We start from the raw sequence: 25,531 nt of genomic DNA on the forward strand, positions 1-25,531 counted from the left end.
AGATGGGTTTTTTCTGCTTTGCTTCCTGGGGTTGTGATCCTCAATGTCTGTTCCTATGATATTGTATAAAATTCTTTGGAGTGCTGGTTTGGTATTCATGAAGTTCGTAAGGTGCTGTTTGTCATGAAAGTATCTTATTTCTCCATCCATTTTGAAAGATAGTTTTGCAGGGTACATCAATCTGGGTTGGAGGCTGTGTTCTTTTAGGGCTTGGAATATGTCATTCCAAGCTCTTCTTGCCTTGAAGGTTTGTGTTGAGAAGTCTGCTGTGATTCTGATGGGCTTTCCTTTGTATGTGATTTGTTTCTTTTCTCTGCTTGAAGAACTTTGTTCTTCTGTTGTGTTTCTGGAATCTTAACAATTATATGCCTATGTGTAGATTTTGTTTGATCAAGGCTATTTGAAATCCTATATGCCTCATTTATCTGTATGTCCAGCTCTTTTCCCCTACTTGGGAAGTTTTCTGCCATCACTTCTGTGAACAGTTTTTTTTATGTCATCTGCACTCTCTCCTGTTTCTTTATTGACTCCAATCAGTCTTATGTTATTCTTCTTTGCATCATCTAGCAGCTGCTGGATTGATATCTCATGTTCCCTTATAATTTTGAAGCAATTTTTCTTTTCCTGGTCACTAATTGCAATCTTATCTTCTATATCTGAAATTCTGTCCTCACATTGGCTCATTCTGCTGTGTAGACTTTCAATGGAGTTTTTCATGTCCTGGAAATCTATTTGCATCTGTTTTATGGATTCCATTTGTTTCTTATGTTGGGATTCCATCATGTTCCTCAGCTCCTCTCTAGATTTTTTAATCATGTCTTGCACTAGGGGCACAATCTCTGCTGTTATCTGAGAAATTATTTCTGATTTCACTTTTTCCAGATCCCCTTTTGTTGCCAGTTCAGTGGGTCCAGGTGGTTGAGTATCAGAGGGTTCCATCTCATTTCCCTTTTGGGTTGCCGTAGGTCATCTGGAAGTCTGGTTTTGAGACTTATTTATGTGTTTTCTCCTTTCGACTGGGCCAGGGGGGCTGTTAGCTCCTGCACTTATTACCTCCTCTGAGCTCGGTGAGGTGGGCCAGGGGCCACGAGCAGCGGTAGGGATGGTATCCCAAAAGCCCTTCCCTGTGGGCTGGGAGCAGCGGGAAGGATGGTCGCTGGGAAGCCCCTTCCTCTGGACCAGGAGCAGTGGGATGGTGGCTCATAAGCCCCTCCCTCTGGGCCGGGAGTGGTGGGAGGGATGGTGTCCTGGAAGTCCCTTCCTCTGGGCCAGGAGCAGCGGGACAGAAGGTGGCCCAAAAGTACTTTCCTCTGGGCTGGGAGCAGCGTGAGTGACGGTGACCGGGAAGCCCCATCCTCTGGACCAGGAACAGTGGGACAATGGCTCAGAAGCCCCCACCTCTGGGCAGGGAACATTGGGACTCTGTACCTTAGTCTGGTGGTCTGGTGTCCTCTGTGTCTTTGTAGTGTGGAAACAGGTGGCTGCCTGTCTGCAGCGGGCTGATTTGGTGTGTTCTGTGCTACTCAGGACCTCGGTAGGGCGTGCACAGACCTGCCTGTCTGCAGCGGGCTGATTTGGCGTGTTCTGTGTAACTCCTGGTTGATTTATTGATAGGAGCCATTCTTTCTGGGTTGAGGTGGAATCTCAGTGTTGTTGTCATCTGCATCTCTCAAATGACCAGTGATATTGAACATTTTTTCATATTCTTATTTGCTGCTTTTACCTCTTTGACTGAGAACTGTCTGTTCCTTTCTGATGCCCATTTTTGAATTGGGTTTTTAATTTTGGGGGGGCCTGATTTTTTTAAGTTCTTACTATATTCTAGATAGTAGTCCTTTGTCTGAGGTACAGCTGGTAAAATCTTTTTGCCACATTGTAGGTTGTCAGCTCTGTTGGTGGTTTCTCTTGCAGTGCAGAAGCTTTATGATAAGATGAGATACCAGTTGATTCTTTGTGCTAGTTTCCATGCTACTGAGGTTTTGTTCATAAAGTCTTTTCCTAAGCCAATGTCTTCAAGAGTTCTACCTAACTTATCTTCCAGCAAGATTAGTGTTTCTGTTTTAATATTTAGATCTTTAATTCACTTCGCTCTTAGTTTAGTGCATGGTGCTAGATATGGGTCTAGTTTTAATCTTTTCAAGGTTGAAATCCAGTTTATCCAACACCATTTATTAAATAGGCTATCTTTCCTCCAATGATGGTGGTTGGCTCCTTTGTCAAAGATGAGGTAGCTGAGTATGCCTGGAGTTGTTTCTGGATCTTCTAATCTATTCCACTGATCCTCGGGTCTGTTTCTTTGCCAGTACCATGCTGTTATTTTTTATCACAGTAGCTTTGTAGTATAGTTTCAAGTTGGGGATTGTGATATCCAATGCCATGTCTCTGTTGCCTGGAATTGCTTTTGCTATTCTAGTCTCTTCTGGTTCCAAATGAATTTTTGGATTCTTTTCTCTAGTTCTGTGAAACTATATTGTTGGAATTTCAATTGGCATTCATTAAATGTATATAGCAGTTTTGGAAGTATGGGCATTTTCACTATATTGTTTCTTCCTACCCAGGAGCAAGGGATTTCTTTCCATTTTCTTATATCCTCTTTGATCTCTTTTTTCAGAGTGCTGTAGTTCTCAGCATAGAGGTGTTTTGCTTCCTTCGTTAGAGTGATTCCTAGATATTTCATTTTTTTGGATGCTATTGTGAAAGGAATTATTTCTCTAACTTCTCTCTTAGTGAGTCTGGTATTTGTGCATATGAGGGCTATTGTTTTTTGAGTGTTGACCTTGTATCCAGCTACTCTACTGAATCTGTCAATTAAGTCTAGAAGTCTTTTACCAGAGTTTTTTGGGTCTTCTATGTAGAGTATCATGTTGTCCGGAAATAATGACAGATTAACTCCTTCCTTTTCTATCTTTACTCCTTTTATTTCTTTCTCTTTTCTAATTACTGTGGCTAATATTTCCAGAACAATATTGAATAGGAGTGGTGGTAGTGGACATCCTTGTCTTGTTCCTCATTTTAGCATGAAGGTTTTCAATTTTTGACCATTTAGTATGATATTGGATGTTTGTTTTTCATATACAGCCTTAATCAGGTTGAGATAAAGACCTTTTATTTCAATTTTCTGCAGTGTTTTTATAATGACAGGGTGTTGGATTTTGTCAAACACTTGTTCTTTTTTTTTCTTTAAATTCTTTTATTGGTACACTTTAGGTATGCAATACAGTTACATACATCATTGGGATCTTGTACCTTTACATGATGTATCTTGGTTCTTATTTTTTCCCCACTCCCAGCCCTCCATTCACCCCCTCCACCCTTCCTTATTTACAAAGGCTTTGTTTCCATTTTTTTCATTTCTCGTAATTTTTCCTTTCCCTTCTTTCCATTCCCCTACCTCTCCCACTTCCCCTACCCCATTGGACCTTTTCTTCCTATTTTGCGTTATCAATTATTCATTTTAATCATTGGTACATTTTAGGTATACAATATAATGACATTCATCATTGGAAATTTGCAGCTTTACATAATCTCTCAATTCTTATTTTTCCCTCTTCACCTGCCCTCCCTTCAACCCCTCCATCTCTCCCGATTTACAAAGACTTTGTTACCATTTTTTCTTTTTCTCATATTAATTCCATTCCCTTTTTTCCTTTCCTCTACCCCTCCCCCTTCCCCTTTGCCCATTTTCTTCCTGTTTCACATTATCTGTTATACCTTTTAGTCCTTATTTACACTTTCAGTTTCTCACACTAGAGAAACTATTCAGTATTTACACATGTGTGCCCTATTTATTTCACTTAAGAATATCACAATATCCATCCATTTAGCTATAAATGTCTCTAATTTCTCATTTTTATGGCTGAGTAGTACTCCATTTTATGAAAAAAAACCCCACATTTTTAAAATTCCATCTCCAGTTGATGGGGAATTGGGCTGCTTCCAAGTTTTAGCTATTATGACTTGTGCTGCTATGAACATGGGTGCACATATATCACTGTGGTATGATTCTTTTAATTCTTTGGGGAAGATACCCAGCAGGGGAATAGCTGGGTCAAATGGGACTTCCAGTGCTAGTTCTCCATACTGATTTCCACAGTGGTTCCATCAGTCTACACTCCTACCAGCAGTGGAGCAGCGTTCCTCTTTCCCCACAGCCCGGCCAGCATTTGTTATTGGTTGATTTCATGATAACAGCCATTCTTTCTGGAGTGAGGTGGAATCTCAGCGTTGTTTTCATTTGCATCTCTCGAATGACCAGTGATGTTGAACATTTTTTCATGTATTTATTTGCTATTTCTACTTCTTTGAGAAATGTCTGTTCATTTCACATGCCCATTTTTGGATTGGGTCTTTAAATTTGGGAGGTCTGATCTTTTTAAGTTGTTTATAGATTCAAGATAGTAGGCCTTTATCTGAGGAAGAGCAGGTGAATATTTTTTCCCATATTGTGTGTTGTCTCATCACACTGCTGATGGCTTCTCTTGCTGTGCAGAAGCTTTTTAATAAGAAGAGATCCCACTTGTTGATTGTTTGTGCTAGTTCATGGGCAACTGAGATTTTGTTCCTAAAACCTTTTCCTACACCATTGTCTTCAATAGTTCTACCCAACCTCTGTTCCAACTGGTTCAGAGTTTCTCTTTTAATATTTAGATCTTTAATCCATTTCTATTTTAGTTTAGTGCATGGTGAGAGACATAGGTCTAGTTTTAATCTTTGGCAAATTGAAACCCAATTTTTTCTAGCACCATTTGTTAAAGAGTCTATCTTTCTTCCACTGAGGGTATTTGGCTCCTTTGTCGAAGATGAGGTGGCTAAATGTGTCTGGAGTTGCTGTGGAGTCTTGTAATTAGTTCCACTGGTCCTCAGGTCTGTTTCTTTGCCAGTACCATGCTGTTTTTATCACAGTATCTTTGTAGTATAGTTTCAAGCTGCCCATTGTGATACCCCTTGCCATGTCTCTGTTACCTAGAATTGGTTTTGGGTCTCTTCTTGCTCCAAATGAATTTTTGGATTGTTTTCTCAGGGTCCATGAAATATACTGCTAGGATTTCAACTGGGATTGCAGTGAATCTATATCACAGTTTTTGAAGTATGGCCATTTTCACTATATTGCCCCTTCGTACCCAGGAGCAGGGGATGTCTTTCCATTTTCTGATAACATACTCAATCTCTCTTTTAAGAGTGCTATAGTTTTCAGAGAAGAGGTCTTTGATAACTTTCATTAGGTTGATTCCTAGGTATTTCAGTTTTTGGATGCTATTGTGAAAGGAATTATTTGCCCTATTTCTCTCTCAGTGAGTCTGTCATTTGTGTAGAGGAAAGCTATTGATTTTTGTGTGCTGATCTTGTATCCAGCTACTTACTGAATTTGGTTATTAAGTCTAGAAGGTCTTTGGTGGTGTTCTTGGGGTCTTCTATATAAAGTATCATGTCATTTGCAAATAATGACAATTTGACTTCTTCATTTCCTATCTTTATTTCTTTTATTTCTTTCTCTTGTCTAATTGCTGTGGCTAATTTTTCCAAGATTATATTGGACAAGATTGCTGATAATGGACATCCTTGTCTTGTTCCTGATTGTAGTGTGAAGGATTTCAGTTTTTGACCATTTAGTATGATATTGGCCGTTGGTTCTTCATAGATATCTTTTATCAGATTGAGGTAGAGAGCAGCTATTCCAATTTTTTGGAGGGTTTTTATCAAAAGTGCATGTTGGATTTTGTCAAAAACTTTTTCTGCATGTATGGACATAATCGTATGCTTTTCATCCTTGGCTCTGTTGATATACAGTATTACATTGATTGATTTGCATAGGTTAAACAATCCCTGCATCCCTGGGATGAATCCCAGTTGGTCAGGGTGTATGATCTTCTTGATGATCTTCTGCATTCTATTTACCAGTGTTGTTTTAAGGATTTTGGCATCTATGTTCATTAGTGAGAATGATGTATAGTTCTCTTTTTCAGTTTGGTCTTTCTCTGTTTTGGGGATCAAGTTGATGCTTGCTTCCAGGAATGAATTTGGATATATTGCTTCCCTTTCGATTTCATTGAAGAGTTTAAACAGTAGTGGCAGTAGTTCCTCTCTAAATGTCTTGTAGAATTCAGCAATGAAGTCAGCAAGACCTGGGATTTTCTTAGTTGGTCAGTTTTTAATTATGTTTTCAGTTTCATTGGTTGATATTGGGTTGTTTAGAATTTTTAGGTCTTCATTCAACTTTGGTAATTCATATGTATCTAGGAATCTGTCCATTTCTTCTGTGTTTTCCATCTTGTTGACATACAGGTTGTGGAAGTAGGTGTTGATGATTCTCTGGATTTCTGCTGGGTCTGTTGTAATTTCACTCTTTTCATTCCTAATTGCATGGATTTGCACCTTTTCTTTCCTGTCTCTGATAAGGTTGGCTAAGGGTTTGTCAATTTTGTTTATTCATTCAAAGAACCAACTCTTGGCTACATTAATTTTTTGTATCATTCTCTTAGTCTCCATTGAATTGATTTCTCCTCTGATCTTCACAATTTCCTTCCTTGTATGAGCTTTGGGTTTGTCCTGCTCTTCTTTTTCTATAAGCTTGAGGTTCAGCATCAGGTTGTTTAATTGGGCTCACTTTATTTTCCTAATATTTGTATGCACTGCTATGAATTTCCCACATAAGACTGCTTTCATTGTGTCCTATAGATTCTGATATGTTGTATTGTCATTGTCATTTAATTGAAGGAACTGTCTGATTTCTTCTTTAATTTCCTCTGTGACCCATTGGTTATTCAGAAGTGTGTTGTTCAATTTCCACGTGTTTATGAAATTTTTTGAGTTTTGTGTTTGTTTTGCTATGGATTTCCAATTTCATTGCACTATGGTCTGATAATATACAGGGGATAACTTCAATTCCTTTGCACTTACTTAAACATGTTCTATGAATGCGTATGCATTCTCTTTTGGAGAATGACCCGTGTGCAGCTGAAAAGAATGTGTATTCTGATTTTGTGGGGTGGAAGACTCTGTAAACATCTGTTAAGTTCATTTGTTCAATAGTTCCATTGAGTTCTAGTATTTTCTTTACTTATTTTTTGTCTACTTGATCTATCTATTTGTGACAGTGGGGTATTGATGTCCCCTACTAATATTATATTAGTGCATATATGCTGTTTCATGTCCTTTAGCATTTGTTTTGTGTAGTTAGGTCCATAGTGTTTGGTGCATAGATATTTATGATTGTCATCTCTTCCTGTTGGATTGTTCCCTTTTCAAGTATGTAGTGTCCTTCTTCGTCTCTCTTAATCAGTGTGGGCTTGAAATCTACTTAATCTGCAAATATTATAGCTACTCCTGCTTTTGTTCAGTTTCCCATCACATGGAGTATTGTTCTCCACACTTTAGTTTTCAGTCTATGAGTTTCGTTTTGAATTAAGTGTGTTTCTTCTATGCAGCATATTGTTGGATTTTGCTTCTTGACCCATTCTACCAGTGTATTTCTTTTGATTGGTGAATTGAGACCATTAACATTGATGGTTGTAACTGGTACATATTGACTTATCATTGTCATGACCTTTTCTTTTTGTTGGATTCTCCCCCTTTACATTTAATTTCTTGTCATGCCTGGTGGATTCATTCTTCTGTGCTTCTTGGGTTGTTATCCTCGTTGTCTGTTCCTGGGATATTATCTCAAGATTTTGGAGTGCTGATTTGCTATTCATGAAGTTCCTAAGGTGCTCTTTGTCATGAGAGTATTTTATTTCTCCATCAATTTTGAAAGATAGTTTTGCAGGGTACATCAAACTGAGTTGGAGGCTGTTTTCCTTTAGGGCTTGAAATTTATCAGTTCAAGCTCTTCTTGCCTTGAGGTTTTGTGTTGAGAAGTCTGTTGTGATTCTGATGGGCTTTCCTTTGTATGTGATTTGTTTCTGTTCTCTAACTGCTTGTAGAACCTTGTTCTTCTGTTGGGTTTCTGGAATGCTAACAATTATATGTCTCTGTGTAGAATTTTTTTTATCAAGGCTATTTTGAGTCCTATATGCCTCACTTGTCTGTATGTCAAATTCTTTTCCCCTCCTTGGGAAGATTTCTGCCATTACTTCTGTGATCAGTATTTTTATGTCTTCTGCACTCTCTCCTGTTTCTTTGCTGACTCAAATCAGTCCTATGTTGTTTTTCTTTTCATTGTCTAGCAGCTGTTGGATTAATTTCTTGTGGTCCCTTCCAATTTTGAAGCAATTTTTCTTTTCCTGGTCACTAATTGCAATGTTATCTTCTATTTCTGAAATTCTGTCCTCACATTGGCTCATTCTGCTGCTTAGACATTCAGTGGAGTTTTGATCTCTTGGTAATCTGTTTGCATCTGTTTTATGGATTCCATTTCTTTCCTAAGCTGGGATTCCATCATAGTCCTCAACCCTTCTCTAGATTTATTCATCTTGTCTTGCACTATGAGCACAATCTCTGCTGTTATTTGAGAAATTATTTCTGATTTCATTTTTTTTCCAGATCCTCTTTTGTTGCCAGTTCAGGGAGTCCAGGTGATTGAGTATCTGAGTGTTCCATCTCATTTCCCTTTGAGGTTGCTGTAGGTGATCTAGAAGTCTGGTTTTGAGATTTGTTTATGTGCCTTTTCATTTTAATGGGTGGGTCAGGGTGTGTGTGTGTTGTTGGCCCCTGCACAGGTCACCTCCTCTGTGATGGGATCAGTGGAATGGGAAGCCAGAAGCCCCTAACTCTGGGCTGGGAATGGTGGAAAGGTGGTACAGATCCCCCTTCCTCTGGTCTGGGAGCAGTGGAACAGTGGCTCAGTAGCCTCCAATACTGTTTCTGCATCCATTGATATGATCATATGGTTTTTATCCTTGGCTCTGTTAATATAGAGTATTACATTTATTGATTTACGTATGTTGGACCATCCTTGCATCCCTGGGATAAATCCGACTTAGTCAAGGTGTGATCTTATTGATGACCCTCTGTATTCTGTTTTACAGTATCTTGTTGAGGATTTTTGCATCTTTGTTCATTAGAGAGATTGGCCTGTAGCTCTCTATTTCATTTGGGTCTTTTCCTGGCTTTGTAATGAAAGTAATACTTGCTTCCAGGAATAAATTTGGAAGTATTGTTTTCCTTTCAATTTTATTGAAGAGTTTAAAGAGTAATGACAGTAGTTCTCTAAATGTCTTGTAGAATTCAGCAGTGTAGCCACCGTGACCTGGGGTTTTCTTGGTTGGTAAATTTTTAATTATGCTTTCAATTTCACTGATTGTAATTGGAGTTTTACAATTTCTATATCTTCTTCATTTAACTTTGTTAATTCATGTGAATCTAGGAATCTGTCCATTTCTTCTGTGTTTTCCGTTTTATTAGAGTACAGGTTCTCTAAGTAGGTATTGATGATCCTCTGGATTTCTGCTGGATCTGTCATGACTTCACCTTTTTCATTCTTAATTGCACGGATTTGAGCCTTTTCTTTCCTTTTTTGATAAGGATGGCTAAGGGTTTATCAATTTTGTTTATTATTTTGAAAAACCAACTCTTTGACTCATTGATTTTTTGTATCATTTTCTTAGTCTTCATTGCATTGATTTCTGCTCTGATCTTTATAATTTCCTTTGTTGTATGAGCTTTGACTTTGTCATGCTCTTCTTTTTCTAGGAGCTTGAGGTTCAGAATTAGGTTGCTTATTTGAGTTCTCTCTGTTTTCCTAATATGTGCATTCACTGCTATGAATTTCCCATGTAGAACTGCTTTCATTGTGTCCCTTTGATTCCTGCATGTTGTACTGGCATTATCATTTACTTGTAGAAACTGTCTAATTTCTTTGTTAATTTCCTCTGTGACCCATTGTTTGTTCAGGAGAGTGTTATTCAATTTCCCTGTGTTTGTGGTGTTTGTGGGGTTTTGCGGTTTCTTATACTATTGATTTCCAAATTTAGTGGACCATGGTCTGATAATATACAGAGGGTAACTGTAATTCTTTTGCATTTACTTAAACATGCCCTATGAGCTACCATGTGGTCTCTTTTGGAGAATGACCCATGTGCAGCTGAAAAAAATGTATGTTCTAATTTTGTGGGGTGAAACACTCTGTAGACGTCTATGAAGTCCATTTGTTCAAAAGCTTGGTTCAGTTCTAGAATTTCATTGTTGAGTTTTTTGTCTAGATGATCTGTCTATTTGTGACAGTGGGCTATTTAGGTCCCCCACTACAATTATAATTGTGCTTATTTGGTTTTTCATGTCCATTAATATTTGTTTTGTATAGTTGGGGGCATTCATATTTGGTGCATATATATTTATGACTGTCATCTTTTCCCCTTGGATTGTTCCCTTCACAAGGATGTAGCGACCATCTTTGGCTCTCTTAATTAGTTTTGGTTTGAAATCTGTTTTGTCTGCAAATAATTGCTACCCCTGCTTTTTTCCAGGTTCCTGTCGCATGGAGAACTTTTTTCCATCCTTTTACTTTCAGTCTATGAATGTCTTTTTGAAATAAGTGTGTTTCTTGTACATAGCATATTGTTGGATTTTGCTTCTTAATCCATTCTGCCAGTCTATTTCTTTTGATTGGTGAATTGAGGCCATTAACATTGATGGTTATAATTCATAAATATTGACTCATTCTTGTCATGATGTTTTATTGTTTTTGGCTCTTTTAGTTTTTATTTTTCCCTTTTTCCCTTTAGTTTCTTACCTTGCCTTGTGGCTTTCCTCTGTTGGGCCTTATGGAGTTGTGACCTTCATTGTCTTTTTCTAGGATATTGTTTAGAATTGTTTGGCATGCTGGTTTGGTGTTCATGAAATTCGTCAGGTGTTCTTTGTCATGGAAGCATCTAATTTCCCCATCAATTTTGAAAGATAATTTTGTAGAATACAACAGTCTAGGTTGGAAGTTATTTTATTTTATTTTTTTCCCATTGAGTTTATTGGTACATTTTAGGTATAAAATACAGTTACATTCATCATTGGGATCTTGTACCATTGCGTGAGTATCTTGGTTCTTATTTTTCTCCTGTCCCCTGCCCTCCCTTTACCCCCATCCACCCTTCCCTATCTGCAAAGACTTTGTTTCCATTTTTTTTCCTTTTCTCATATTTTTTAATTCCTTCTTTCCCTGGCCCTACCCCTCCCACTTCCCCTACTCCTTTAGACCTTTTCTTCCTATTACACAATATCAATTATACATTTTTTTAAATTACAGTATCAAGATCTAGGTGACATTACCACAGATTTTGCAGAATTTAAAAGGATATAGAGAGCATATTACAAAAATCTTTTCTGAAATAAATTTGACAACTTCTAAGAAGTACCTTAGAAGACAAATTAATGAAACTAACTCTGGAGGAAATATAAAATTTGAATAGCACCTATTAACAAAAGTATATTCCTAGCTTGAAAACCCAGCTATATGACAACAGCAGGCTCATATACATTTTAACTGATAAATTATAACAAAATTTAAAGCAGAAAAAAGAAGGAACACTTCTCCCCTCATTTTAGGAACTCAACATTGTGCTAATCCTAAAACTGGATAGAGATAATAGGAAAAAATTGTGTGAACATAGATAGAAATTTGTTTAACAAAACAAACTATTAGCAGTCAGATCTGGCAATATGCAGAAAGTGGTTTTATTATATGGATGCCAGTGTTGGTTCAGCATTGGAAGACCCACCCCCAAAAGTCATCATTTTAACAGAGGAAAGGAAAAAGCCATATGATCCTGTCACTAGTTGGAGAAAAAGTATTGAACTAAATTCTACAGGTATTTATGGTAAAAGCTATCAGGAGCCTAGAAGTAGAACAGAACCTTCCCAACAGATCAAAAACATGTACTCCATACTTCCAGCAAAAACACCTTATATTAATGGAGAAGATACAATGACTTCTCCATAAGGTGGGAAACAAGGGCAGATATGACTACTCTTCATCTGTCCATTAAATTTTGTAACATAGGCTTAAATCAAAATAGTCTGGCAATAAAATGACAAAATTAGGACATGATTGGCAAGGTAGAAGTTAAATCTTTATATGTAGATGAAATGATCATCTACAGAGAAAATACCAAGAAATCTCTAGAAGTCCTAGAAATTGTATTTGAATTCAGCAGGATTAGAAAACACAAGGTATATATTAAAGTTCAGGTCTTTGTATACTTGCTATAAATGAAGAATTGGATATTGAAATTTAAAAGTTATGTAGGAGTACAAAGGACCCAGAAAAGTAAAAAGAAAAGAAAAAAAAAACAGTGTTGGAAGACGTTTAGAATCTAGTTTTAAGACTTCCTCTAAAGCTACAGTAATCAAGGCAGTATTGGTGTAAGGAACGACATATAGATCATTGGAATAAAACAGATAATCTAGAAATAGAACCACACATATACGGTCCACTAAGTTTTGAAAGATTATTTAACATTAACATTTTATAGAATATAAACTCAATTCAAGAGCATAGGAAAAGATAGTGTTTTCAGCAAATGGCACTAGAACACCTGGTATCCATATATAAAAAATTAATCTCAACAGTTTATTTCCATACATAAAAATAACTTGAAAGGATCTATGAACCTAAATATAAAAACTTAAAAGTATAAAACTTTAAGAAGAAATTATAAGGGAAAATGTTTATGAGTTTAGAGTAGGCAAGAACTTCCTAGGATACAAAAAACATGATGTATAAAAGAAAAAAAATTGATAAATGAACTTTAGAACTTCAAATGACATCATTAAAATGAAAAGTAATCCTTAAAAACACCATATTTAGAATGCATATAACCTATGACCAGAATATATAAGAACTCTTACATCTTGGTAATAGAAAACCCAATTAAAAAGTAGACACAAGAAGATGACAAATAGCCAGTACAGCACTAAGAAAGGTGTGCAACACTAGAATCAGAAAAATACTAATCAGTAGAATAACAAGATTGAATTATACACTCATTAGGGAGATGAAGTTTAAAGTTTTAAAAGCCTTGTCATGACTTTTTCTTTTTGTTGGATTCTCCCCCTTTGCGTTTAATTTGTCACTCCCAATGGATTCATTCTGCTGGGTTTCCTGGGGTTGTGATCCTCATTGTCTTTTCCTAGGGTGTTGTCTAAAATTTTTTGGAGTGCCGGTTTGGTATTCATGAAGTTCCTGAGGTGCTCTTTATCATAAAAGTATCTTATTTCTCCATCAATTTTGAAAGATAGTTTTGCAGGGTACATCAATCTGGGTTGGAGGCTGTTTTCCTTTAGGGCTTGAAATACATCACTCCAAGCTCTTCTTACCTTGAGGGTTTGCATTGAGAAGTCTGCTGTGATTCTGATGGGCTTTCTTTTGTATGTGATTTGTTTCTTTTCTCTGACTGCTTATAGAACTTTGTTCTTCTGTTGGATTTCTGGAATCCTAACTATTATATGCCTATGTGTGGATTTTTTTTTTGATCAAGGCTAGCTGGAGTCCTATATGCCTCACTTATCTGTATGTCAAGTTCTTTTCCCTGCTTGGGAAGTTTTCTGCCATCACTTCTGTGAACAGTATTTTTATGTCATCTGCACTCTCTCCTCTTTCTTCATTGACTCCAATTAGTCTTATGTTATTCTTCTTTGCATTGTCTAGCATATGTTGGATTGATTTCTCATGTTCCCTTACAATGTTAAGGCAATTTTTCTTTTCCTGGTCATTAATTGCAATCTTATCTTCTATATCTGAAATTCCGTCCTCACATTGGTTCATTCTGTTGTGTAGACTTCTCATGGAGTTTTTCATGTCCTGGAAATCTGTTTGTATCTGTTTTATGAATTCCATTTTTTTCCTATGTTGGGATTCCATCATGTTCCTCATCTCCTCTTTTTTTTTTTTAATCTGTGTTCTCTCTAGATTTATTAATCATGTCTTGCACTATGGGCACAATCTCTGCTGTTATCTGAGAAATTATTTCTGATTTCATTTTTTTCCAGATCCTCTTTTGTTGCCAGTTCAGTGTGTTCAGGTGGTTGAGTATCAGAGTTCTCCATCTCGTTTCCTTTTGGGGTTGCTCTAGGTGATCTGGAAGTCTGTTTTTGAGGTTTGTTCATGTGTCTTCTCATTTCCCGGGGGGGGGGGGGGTTCATGCTGCTGCTGCCCACTTGGCTCACCTCTTCTGCTCCAGGAGTGGTGGAATTGTAGCTGGGGAGCCTCCTCCTGGGTGCTGGGATTGGCTCACCTCATCTGCCCTGAGAGTGGTGGAATCGTGGCCAGGGAGCCTCCTCATGGCCGCTGTTATTGGCTCACCTCATCTGCCCTGGGAGTGGTGGAATGGTGGCCAGGGAACCTCCTCCTGGGTGCTGGGATTGTCTCGGAAGTTATTTTCTTTTAGGACTTGAAATCCTTCACTCCAGGCTCTCCTTAACTTTAGGGTTTGTATTGAGAAGTTGGCTGTGATTCTGATGGGCTTTCCTTTGTATGTGATTTGTTTCTTTTCTCTAACTGCTTGTAGGATTTTGTTCTTCTGTGAAGTTTCTGGGATTTTGACTATTATATGTCTAGGGGTAGCTTTTTTTGATCGTGGCTAGTTGGAGTTCTATATGCCTCACTTATCTGTATGTCCAATTCTCTACCTCTGTCTGGGAAGTTTTCTACTATTACTTCTGTGAACAGGTTTTTTTATGTCATTTGTACTTTCTCTTGGTTTTTCATGGACTCCTATCAGTCTTATGTTATTCTTCTTTGCATCATCTAGCAGCTGCTGGATTGATTTCTCATGGTCACTTACTATTTTGAATAAATCTCTGTTTTCATGGTCACTAACCAAAAATCCTTTCTTCTATACCTGATGTTCTACCTTCACATTTGCTCAATCTGCTGTGCATACTTTCAGTGGAGATTTTAATCTCCTGGATATCTGTTTGAATTTGTTTCATGGATTCCATTTCTTTCCTATGTTGGGCAATCATGGTTTCCATTTCTTTCTCATGCTGGGCATTCATGGCTTCCAGCATGATTCTGAGCTCATGTATATTTTATCCATTTCTTTTCTAGAGCCTCTAATCATGTCTTTCAGTCTGCTCACCATCTCTGTAGTTATCTGGAAAATTATTTTTGTTTTGAATTTTTCTATAGCCTCATTCATCTGTTTTGTTACTTCCTGTGCTATCAGTTCAGGGTGTCCAGGTGGTTGATTGTCATATTTTTCCACCTCATTTCTCCCAGAATTTGCCTTTGGTGAGCTGGAAGTCTGTGTTTGCGTCCTGCCAAGGTGTCTTCTCATTTTTAATTCAGTTGTTGGTGCTGTTTTTTGCTTTAAATCCCAGGATGATACTCCAATATTTCTTATGTTGAGTATCTTTATTACTGGTGTTTAGAGGCCCTCTGGAGTGATTGCTTCTCAGAGATATCTTCCAGGTGTAGCCGGACTTTTTAGGCTTTGAGTCTCTAATGACTCTTAGGTAATCTCATTTTCAGTATACTAGGGAGGACAACTGATTAGATCAACCACAACACCTTAGCCCAAATGACACAATCAACACCAAACATAGCTTAGAAAACGACAATTTGTGGTAGCAGTTAATCTGTCACCTTTAACCGTGTGAGCTAGATCAAACTCTAGGGCCAGCCCAAAATATATTTGTAGTAAGTAGACCTTTAAATCAATTACCCTTCAGGATAAGGATTTAGCAGGGGTTGGGGAGGAGGGGTAGAGAGATAGAGGGAGAGGGAAAGGTTAGCAGTGAGGCTAGAGGACACGGGAAGTTCCTGCAAATTGTTGGGCTCTGTTGAACACAGGAGGAGAAGACAGAGCAAAAGAACAGAGACAAGTACAGAACAAACTGACAACAATAGGGAAGCTAGAAATTGTATTCACCTTCCTATAAAACTGACAGTTGAGAGGACAGAGAGAAAAGATATAGAATGGGACAGGAACAAAGAGGGAGAGAAATATAGAGCCAGAAGGTATCGAGAGAGAGAAAAAGAAAAGAAAAAAAAAATAAAACAAACAAGCAAAAAAAGATCTCCCTCAGGATATGCCTCTGCTGTCCTGGTAGGCAATGTGGGCAGGAGTGTGTGGGCCTAAGTCAATTAGTCTCAGCAAGCCAGCTGTAGCCTACTGAGATTCAGGCTGATTTCTGGCTGCAAGGTCCAAGCTGAGGTCCCTAACCTCCTGCAGCATTAAACTCTGCAAGGTTCTAATGCAGGTTCCAGTTGTACTCCCCCCTTTGTGAGTCTGGGTTTCTATGGGAGGTGCTGATCCCACCAACTTACCAACCACAATGGTCCAGTCTTCTTTTATTGAATAATTTTTCTTCACTTTCCCAGTGGGCTTCAATTTTCATTGAGGAGCATCAGAAAGACCTTCTCTGTTGTTCACTTCTGCTCTGTCTTCTGGGGCTTGGCCTGGTGCCTCTGCTGTGTGAATTCAGATGCCACGTGGCTTCCATGTGGTGTGGTCCAGTGGGGTGCAGGCTGCTGGCATCTGCACAGCTGGGGTCCAGCTGGGCGCCACCAGAAGTAATCCTTTTGGCAAAACATAGGGACAGAGTCCAAATCACTTAAGTAAACAACAGAAGGAGTAAATACTAGCATGGGACAACCAAGCTGAAAATTATTCACAGGGAGAGAACATCTTACTAAAAATCTCCATGTAAGCCACAGACTCTCCTTATTTCTCTAGTCTTCAAAAAAAGAGGGGGAAAACAAGGAAAAAAAATATATATATATACATGATACATATACACAAGAACCCTGCAGAGTCACATAGAAGCATAGGGAAACAAGGAAACAGATGATCCCTGAATTCTCCCAACTCTCCCAAGACAGAGCAAGGGTTCACAAAGGGAGGAGAAAACAAATAACAGATAGCAAAAATGTATGTAAAGCTCAGAAGAGATGACGAAAATAGTTGAGTTCAAAAAGGAAATGAAGCAAAATTCACAGCAATTTCATTCAATATGCCCATGATTAATTTTGGGAAAAGAAATTTCATGAGCCAATCAAAACAGTTCAAAATTTGAATGACAGATTCAACAAGGATATGAAATTATTGAAAAGATATCAGATAGAAATACCTGAAAGAAAAAAAACTGTATAGAATTCATAAATTGTAGAAATGACCAATGTAAAGGCAGAGTGTCTGATATTGAGGAACAAAATAGTGAATTATGATGAAGATCTCAAAGAAGTCAAAAAGAAAACAAGAGAAGATTATTCAACAGTTACTAATTGAAAGTAATAAGACCAATCTAAGGCTAATTGGAGTTAGAGAAAAATGAGACGATAGAACAGATGGCTTTATTAATATGTTTACAGAAACATAGAAGAACATTTTCCAAATACAAGAAAAGAGTTTATTTTCTTTATATAGAATATATATTAATATATCAAGTAAGTGACACTTACAACCAAATAAGATTTTTAAAAGTTCACCAAAGTGCATCCTTATTAAATTACCAGATATCCAGCAATGAAGAGAACTTTAAAAGCAGTCAGAGAAAAACAAAAATCACAAATAAAGATAAACCAATTAAAATTACAGCAGATTTCTCAATATACACCCTAAAGACCAGGAGAGATTGTAGTGAAGTATTTCAAGCCCTAAGATCAAATAACTCCCAACCCAGATTAACATATCTAGCAAAGCTATCCTTCAAAATAAATGGAGAGGTAAGGCATTTTAATGAAAAAAGACCATTTCAGAAGATACATGAGTGCTAAATTAGCTATAGAGAAAATACTCAAGAATATTCTCAACAGAAACAATGAATTGGACACAGCTACAAACAGAGGAAAGCAGTGAGTTCATTGGATAAATAGCAACAAAAAATGCCAGGAAAAGAAAAACAAAGGTTTCACCAATGGAGAAAGAATGCAATGACAGTAAATAATCAACACATTTCAGTAGTATCTCTCAGTGCTAACAGTCTGAACTCTCCAATTAAAAGACACAGATTGGCAGAATGTATTAAAAAACAGATCTGCACATTCTGTTGCATTCAAGATACTCATCTAATCAAAAAAAGATATTCAGAGACTAAAAATTAAAGGATGAAAAACAACATTTCATGCACCAGGACACCCAAAACAGGGAGGGGTAGCAATCCTAATGTCAGATATGGTACACCTCAAACTCAAATTGATTAGAAGAGATACAGAACTTCATTACATACTAGCTAAGTGAAAAATCCAAGAAGAAGTGATAACATTGATAAACTTTTATGCACTAAATGCTGAAGCATCTATCTTCATAAAACACAAACTGCTGAAATTAAAAGATCAAATAAACATTAACACAATCATAGTGGGGAATTTCAACACCCCACTTTTGCAAAGATATTCATCACCTAAACAACAACAAAAATCAATAAAGAAATATCGGAGCTGAATCACACCCTTGAATGTATGAACTTAATAGAAATCTAAAGAGCATTCCACCCCTCTGCACAGAATACACATTCTTTTCAGTAGCACAAGGTGGTTTTTTCCAAAATAGATCACATACTAGTCCACAAAGCCTGCTTAAGTAAATATAAAAGAATTGAAATTACTCCATGCATACTATCATACCACTGTGCAATGAAAATAGGAATCAATTACAGAGAAATTTCAGAAAAGCCAAAAGCTCCTGGAAAATTAACAGCATACTCCTATAAAACCAATGGGTCACAGAAGAAATAAAAAAAATTTATGAATTTTTGGAAGTTAATGATAATGACAATAAAACAAAACCTCTGGAATATTATGAAAGCAGTTCTAAGAGGAAAATTCATTGAAATCAATGCTCACATTAGGAAAACAGAGAAAGTTCAAGTATGTAACCTGATGAGAAATCTGAAGATACTTGAGAAACAACACCAAACCAGACCCAAACAAAATTAAGGAGGGAAATTATAATGAGCAAGGAAATAAATGAAATGAAGACTTAAAAAATCAGTTTAAAAAAATCAATGAATCAAAGAGCTGATTCTTTGAAAGAATAAATAAGATAAGCCTCAGCCAGACTCACCAAGAGAGAGAAAAGAACCATATCAATTAGAAAAGACCCATGCAATTAGAAATGAGAAAGGTGAAATCTCAACAGCCACTGTCAAAATCCAGAAGACAGTTAATACTTTGAAAAATTACATTCCAACAAAGTAGCAAATTTTGAAGAAATGAACAGATTCCTAGACATATGCAAACTACAAAAATAACCCAAGAAGACATGAATATGCTTCACAACCTAAAATGAAATAGACACAGTAATAAAGAATCTACCAACTGAAAAAGACCCTGCACCTGATGGATTCTACAAAACCTTTAAGGATGTTATATCACCAATACTTCTCAAGCTCTTCAAAGAAATTGAAAGGGATGGAATTCTTCCAAATTCATTTAAGGAAGCCAGTATCATCCTAATCCCAAAAGGTTATAAAGACCCAAATGAAAAAGAAAACTACAGGGCAATCTTTTTAATGAACATAGATGCAAAACCCCTCAACAAGATATTAGCAATTAGAAGGCAGCACATTATTAAAAAGATCATACATCATGATCAACTAGGTTTCATCCCAGAGATGCAAGGATAGTTGAACATATGTGAATCAATAAATGTAATACATCACATAAGCAGACACAAGGTAAAAAACCATATAATCATATCAATAGACAAAGAAAAAGCTTTTGTCAAAATCCAGCACAACTTCACGACAAAACCCTGAAGAAAACAGATATAAAAGGACTGTACCTGAATATGATGGAAGCTACTACATACAAAAAACCAATAGCCAGCATCATACTAAATGGGGAAAAACTAAAAGCATTCCCCCTTCAAATCAGGAACAAGGCAAGGACGTCCCCTATCACTTCTTCTATTCAACATAGTACTTGAAATATTATCCAGACCAGTTAGGCAAGAGAAAAAAATAAAAAGGGATACATATAGGATAGAAAGAACTCAAATTATCATTATTTGTAGATGACATGCTACTCTCCATAGAAGATGCAAAGAACTCCAACAAAAAACCTCTTAGAATTAGTAACCAACTTCAGGAATGTAGCAAGATACAAAATCAACAACAAAAATCATTAGCATTTATGTTCTAGATGAGAAGTAAATTACGAAAATAATACCATTCAAGAAAAATAGCTTCAAGAAAAATAAAATACCCAGGAATTAACCTAACCAGGGAAATGAAAGACCTCTACAAAGAAAACTGCAGTATTCTAAAAAGAATATTGAAGAGGATATCAGAAAATGGAAAGATTTTCCCTGCCCTTGGATAGGCAAAATCAAAATTGCAAAAATGAACATACTCTGAAAACTGTTATACAGATTCAACACAGTCCTAATAAAAATGCCAACAGTGTACTTTACAGATTAAAAGAAAAGAATTCTAAAATTCATATGGAGCCAGAAGAGATCCAGAATAGCAAAAGCAATTTGGGCAACAAGAGCAAACTGGAGGCACAGAAATACCTGCCTTCAAGCTATACTACAAAATAATAATGATGAAAATGGCATGATACTGGAATGCAAACAGATACATGGATCTATGGAACAGAACTGAGACTACAGAAACTTCCCAAGACATATTCAGCTATTTGATCTTTGACAAAGGGGCCAAAAGCATATGTTGGAGAAAGATAGCCTATCCAACAAGTGGTGCTGGGAAAACTGATTATCTGTTTGCAGAACATGGAAACTAGACCTTTATCTCTCACCATATACTAAATAAAAATAAAAATAGATCAAAGATCTAAACATAAAAACAGAAACATTAAACTCACTGGAATACAAAATTGGTAAAACACTTGAAGACATAGGCATAGGAAAGGATTTTCTAAACAGAACCTCAGTTGCACAAGAAATAATAGCAAAAACCAACAAATGGAATTATATCAGATTAAAAAGCCTCTGTACGGCATGGTCCCAAGGTCGCCAGTCATGCTGAAAACACCGAATCAGACCGCTGCAGACAGGCAGGTCTGCGGACATGGTCCTGAAGTCGCCAGTCAGGTTGAAAACACCAAATCAGCCCGCACCCTGGCAGCAAACCACTGGACCCCCCACCCCGCTCCTTTTGCCTCTTCTCTGTACAGCCACCTGGTTCCACACTACAAAGATGCAGAGGAAACCAGACAACCAGACCACTGGACTGGAGTTAATCAAGTTCTCAGCATTTAAAGAATTCCTGCCCGGAGGTAGGGGCTTCTGAGCCACTGTCCCACTGCTCCTGGCCCAGAGGAAGGGGCGTTCAGGCCACCATCCCTACCGCTCTCCTGGCCCCCGAACCACCTCTCCCAGCTCACAGGAGGTGAGCCACGTGGGCGCTAACAGCACCCCCCCACACAGTCAAAATGAGAAAATACATAAATAAGTCTCAAAACTAGACTTCCAGATCACCTACAGCAACCCCAAAGGGAAATGAGATGGAATACTCTGATACTCAACCACCTGGACCCACTGAACTGGAAACAAAAGGGGATCTGGAAAAAATGAAATAAAAAAACAATTTCTCAGATAACAGGAGAAATTGTGGCCCTAGTGCAAGACATGATTAATAAATCAAGAGAGGAGTTCAGGAACATGATGGAATCCCAGCATAGGAAACAAATGGAATCCATAAAACAGATGCAAATAAATTTCCAGGAGGTGAAAAACTCCATTGAAAGTCTACACAAAAGAATGAGCCAAAGTGAGGACGGAATTTCAGATATAGAAGATAAGATAAGATTACAATAAATGACCAGGAAAAGAAAAAAATGTCTCAAAATTATAAGGGAACACAACAAATCAATCCAGCAGCTGCTAGACAATGCAAAGAAGAATAACATAAGACTGATCGGAGTCAATGAAGAAAGAGGAGAGAGTGCAGATGACATAAAAAAAACTCTTCACAGAAGTAATGGCAGAAAATTTCCCAAGCAGGGGAAAAGAACTTGACATAAAGATAAGTGAGGCATATAGGACTCCAAATAGCCTTGATCAAAAAAAACCCTTCATGTAGGCATATATTTGTTAAGATTCCAGAAACTCAACAGAAGAACAATGTTCTACAAGCAGTCAGAGAAAAGAAACAAATCACATACAAAGGAAAGCCCATCAGAATCACAGAAGACTTCTCAGCACAAACCATCAAGGCAAGAAGAGCTTGGAGTGACATATTCCGAGCCCTAAAAGAAAACAGCCTCCAACCCACGTTGAGGTACCCTGCAAAACTATCTTTCAAAATGGATGGAGAAATAAGATACTTTGATGACAAAGAGCACCTTAGGAACTTTGGGGATACCAAACCAGCACTCCAAAGAATTTTATACAATATCCTAGGAACAGACATTGAGCATCACAACCCCAGGAAGCAAAGCAGAATGAACTCATCTGGCATGACAAATTAAATGTAAAGGGGGAGAAACCCCCAAAAAAGAAAAAGTCATGGCAATGATAAGTCAATACGTTTCAGTTATAACCATCAATGTTAATGGTCTCAATTCACCAATCCAAAGAAATAGACTGGCAGAATAGCTCAAGAACCAAAATCCAGCAATATGCTGCATAAAAAAAACACACTTAATTCAAAAGGAAACTCATAGACTGAAAGATAAAGGGTGGAAAACAATACTCCATGCAACTGGAACCCGAGAAAAAGCAGAAGCAGCTATCCTCTTTGCAGATCAAGTAGATTTCAAACCAACACTGATTAAGAGAGGTGAAGAAGGGCACTACATCCTTGTAAAGGGAATAATCCAAGAGGAAGAGATGATAATCATAAATATCTATGCACCAAACACTAGTGTGCCCAACTATATGAAACAAATACTAACGGACATGAAAAGTCATATATGCACTAATACAATTGTAGTGGGGGACCTCAACACCTCACTGTCACAAATAGATAGATCAACTAGACAAAAAATAGGTAATGAAATACTAGAACTCAATCGAACTCTTGAACAAATGAACTTAACAGATGTTTACAGAGTCTTCCACGCCACAAAATCAGAATACACATTTTTCTCAGCTGCACATGGGTCATTCTCCAAAATAGACCACATACTCACACATAGAACATGTTTAAGTAAGTGCAAAGGAATTGAAGTTATCCCCTGTATATTATCAGACCATAGTGCGATGAAATTGGAGATCCACAGCAAAAGAAACTTGAAAAATTTCATAAACACGTGGAAATTGAACAACACACTTCTGAATAACCAATGGGTCACAGAGGAAATTAAAGAAAAAATCAGACAGTTCCTTCAATTAAATGACAAGGACAATACAACATATCAGAATCTATGGGACACAATGAAAGCTGTCTTATGAGGGAAATTCATAGCACTGAATATTCATATTAGGAAAACAGGAAGAGCCCAATTAAACAACCTGATGCTGAACCTCAAGCTTCTAGAAAAAGAAGAACAGGACAACCCCAGAGCTCGTACAAGGGAGGAAATTATAAAGATCAGAGGAGAAATCAATGCAATGGAGACTAAGAGAACAATACAAAAAATCAATGAAGCCAAGAGTTGGTTCTTCGAAAGAATCAACAAAATTGACAAACCCTTAGCCAACCTTGTCAGAAAAAGGAAAGAAATGGCCCAAATCCATGCAATTAAGAATGAAAAGGGTGAAATTATATCAGACCCACCAGAAATCCAGAGGATCATCAATACCTACTTCCAGAACCTATACGCCAGTAAGATGGACAACACAGAAGAAATGGACAGATTCCTAGATACATATGAATTACCAAAGTTGAACGAAGAAGACCTAAAAATTCTGAACAACCCAATATCAACCAATGAAATTGAAAATGTAATTAAAAACTTATCAACTAAGAAAAGCCCGGGCCCTGATGGCTTCACTGCTGAATTCTACAAGACATTTAGAGAGGAACTGCTGCCACTACTGTTGAAACTCTTCAATGAAATTGAAAGGGAAGCAATACTCCCAAATTCATTCCTGGAAGCAAGTATCACCTTTATCCCCAAAGCAGAGAAAGGCTCAATTGAAAAGGAGAACTATAGGTGAGTCTCACTAATGACAAAAATCCTTAATAAGATACTGGCAAACAGAATGCAGAAGATCATCAAGAAGATCATACACCCTGACCAAGTGGGTTCATCCCAGGGATGCAGGGATGGATCATCATATGCAAATCAATCAATGTAATACACTATATCAATAGAGCCAAGGACAAAAACCATATGATTATCTCCATAGATGCAGAAAAAGCATTTGACAAAATCCAACATGCATTTATGATAAAAACCCTACAAAAATTGGAATAGATTATCTCTACCTCAAACTGATAGAAGCCATCTATGAAAAACCAACAGCCAATATCATACTAAATGGTCAAAAACTGAAATCCTTCACACTAAAATCAGGAACTAGACAAGGATGTCCACTATCACCACTCTTGTTCAATATAGTTCTGGAAACATTAGCCACATCAATTAGACAAGAGAAAGAAATAAAAGGAATAAAGATAGGAAATGAAGAAGTCAAATTGTCATTATTTGCAGATGACATGATACTGTATATAGAAGACCCCAAGAACTGCACCAAAAGTCTTCTAGACTTAATAACCAAATTCAGTCAAGTAGCTGGTTACAAAGTCAACACAGAAAAATCAATAGCTTTCCTCTACATGAATGACAGACTCACTGAGAGAGAATTAGAGCAAATAATTCCTTTCACAGTAGCATCCGAAAAACTCAAATACCTGGGAATCAACCTAACGAAAGAAATCAAAGACCTCTTCTCTGAAAACCATAGCACTTTTAAAAGAGAGATTGAAGATGATCTCAGAAAATGGACAGACATCCCCTGTTCCTGGGTAGGAAGGATTAATATAGTGAAAATGGCATACTTCCAAAGATGCTACATAGATTTAATGCAATTCCAATTGAGATCCCAGTAGCATACTTCATGGACCTTGAGAAAACAATCCAAAAATTCATTTGGAACAGGAAGAGACCCAGAATAGCAAAAGCAATTCTAGGTAACAGAGCAGTGGCAGGAGGTATCACAATCCCCAACCTGCAACTCTACTACAAAGCTACTGTTATAAAAACAGCATGGTACTGGCAAAGAAACAAACCTGAGGACCAGTGGAACAGATTAGAAGATGCAGAAACAATGCCAGACACACTCAGCCTTCTCATCTTTGATAAAGGAGCCAAACACCTTCACTGGAGGAAAGATAGCCTCTTTAGTAAATGGTGCTGGAAAAATTGGGCTTCAACTTGCCAAAGATTAAAACTAGACCTATATCTCTCACCATGCACTAAACTAAAATCAAAATGGATTAAAGATCTAAATATTAAAATAAAAACTCTGAACCAGTTGGAAGAGAGGTTAGGTAGAACCCTTGAAGACATTGGTGTAGGAAAAGATTTTATGAACAAAACCTCAGTTGCCCATGAACTAGCACAAACAATCAAAAAGTGGGATCTCTTCTTATTAAAAGGCTTCTGCACAGCAAGAGAAACCAACAGTAGTGTGAAGAGACAACCCACAATGTGGGAAAAAATGTTCACCTGCTCTTCCTCAGACAAAGCTCTACTATCTTGAATCTATAAAGAATTAAAATGATCAGTCCTCCCAAATTTAAAGACCCA

This window comes from Heterocephalus glaber, unplaced genomic scaffold (assembly GCF_053883595.1).
Source record: "Heterocephalus glaber isolate CG9 unplaced genomic scaffold, H.glaber_assembly_v1.0 deba00001613, whole genome shotgun sequence".
In the NCBI taxonomy this organism is placed as follows: domain Eukaryota; kingdom Metazoa; phylum Chordata; class Mammalia; order Rodentia; family Bathyergidae; genus Heterocephalus; species Heterocephalus glaber.